General features: G+C 53.2%; 1 protein-coding gene across 1 annotated transcript in view; it reads right to left on the reverse strand.

The window, feature by feature from the left end:
• Positions 1–1,736, reverse strand: part of ARHGEF18 (Rho/Rac guanine nucleotide exchange factor (GEF) 18) — a 150,794-nt gene that overhangs the window by 27,560 nt on the left and 121,498 nt on the right. The window lies entirely within an intron of this gene.

Here is a 1,736-nt window from a genome sequence, read left to right on the forward strand (position 1 = left end):
ATTAACATCTCGGAAACGGACAGCCAGATCCCGCATTAACATCTCGGAAACGGACAGCAAGGGCCCGTATTAACATCTCGGAAATGGACAGCCAGATCCCGCACTGACATCTCGGAAACGGACAGCCAGATCCCGCACTGACATCTCGGAAACGGACAGCCAGATCCCGCACTGACATCTCGGAAACGGACAGCCGGATCCCGCATTAACATCTCGGAAATGGAAAGCCAGATCCCGCATTAACATCTCGGAAACGGAAAGCCAGATCCCGCATTAACATCTTGGCTCCTGCCCAATTAGTCAACAATCGGCTGTCAAGGCTGGGGGCTCCTTTCTTTCTCAGCTCACCAGGACCTTTCCTTTGCCACTTTGGAGGAGACAGACACCAGATATCTGAAAGCAGGGATCACCTGCTGTACACACAAAGGCCACCAAAGGCCAGATGTGGTGGTTTGTGCCTGTAATCCCACACTTTCGGAGGCCAAGACAGGAGGAATGCTTGAGACCAGGAGTTTGAGACCAGCCTGGGCAACACAGCAAGACGTCATCTCCACCAAAAATTAAAATATTAGGTGGGCATGGTGGCACACTCCTGTAGTCCCAACTACTCATGAAGCAGAGACAAGAGGCTTTGTGAGCCCAGGAGTTTGAGGCTGCAGTGAGCCATTGCACTCCAGCCTGGGCGACAGAGCAAGACCTGACTCTCAAAAATAAAAGAAATGAGAACCAGCCAAGGGGTGGATATGGAAATCAACTGTCAAGCTGTCCACAAACACGATGTACAAATGAACACACACCCCCTAACCCATGACTGCTGGAACCCTCCAGAACTAGAGTGGGCATGTGCCCTTTGGTTGGGTCCCTGGGTGTGATATTGGCTCACCGCAACCTCCGCCTCCCGAGTTTAAGCGATTCTCCTGTCTCAGCCTCCGAGTAGCTGGGATTACAGGCGTGTGCCACCACACCTGGCTAATTTTTGTAGTTTTAGGAGACATGAGGTTTCGCCATATTCCTCAGGCTGGTCTCAAACTCCTGGGCTCAAGTGATCCGCCCACCTTGGCCTCCCCAGAAGTGCTGGGATTCCAAGCGTGAGCCACGGCACCCAGCCTGGCTGCTTTCTGACGCTCACCTCTGGCTAAGAACCCAGAGCGGTCACCCGACGCCCTCTCGGGAGCACAGCACATTTTCTGCTTGTTTGCTCCCGCTGCTCTTGTGTACGTTTTAGGGATGCCAGCACTTGCAAAGAGCCACTGAAGAGGCCCAGAGCCGCTGTGGGATTTGCAAGAGTCCATGACGGAGGCTTCACTGGAATCCCCCTCCTGGCTTCAAGGAACTGAGGCTCCAAAACGATCCTCTCCCTTTCCCACCTATCCTATAACACAATGAAGTTGAAATGCATGTCACTCCTAACTTTGGACCACTGGGCGTAGAATGCCACTGCAGAATCAAGTCCCGGCCAGGCCACAGGTGATGCAGCTCGTGTGGAATCAGCGATGTGAGGGCCTCTAAAGAGGCGAATGTTGATAGAACCAACTAGCCATCATCCAAGTGCGGTTTCTAGGATGCGGGAGGTGGGGTCTCCCTTGACTTGGCTGACTCTGGCTGGGCTTCGAGCACCCACCCACACTCACACAAAGGAGGCAGGAAGATCCATCTGCAGGCTCCGGGGGTGAACACGGACCAGCAAGGGGACAAAGGCTTGGAGTAACCCTCCTTTTTTTATTTTGTTTTGTTTT

Source organism: Mandrillus leucophaeus, unplaced genomic scaffold (assembly GCF_000951045.1).
Source record: "Mandrillus leucophaeus isolate KB7577 unplaced genomic scaffold, Mleu.le_1.0 Scaffold234, whole genome shotgun sequence".
In the NCBI taxonomy this organism is placed as follows: Eukaryota; Metazoa; Chordata; class Mammalia; order Primates; family Cercopithecidae; genus Mandrillus; species Mandrillus leucophaeus.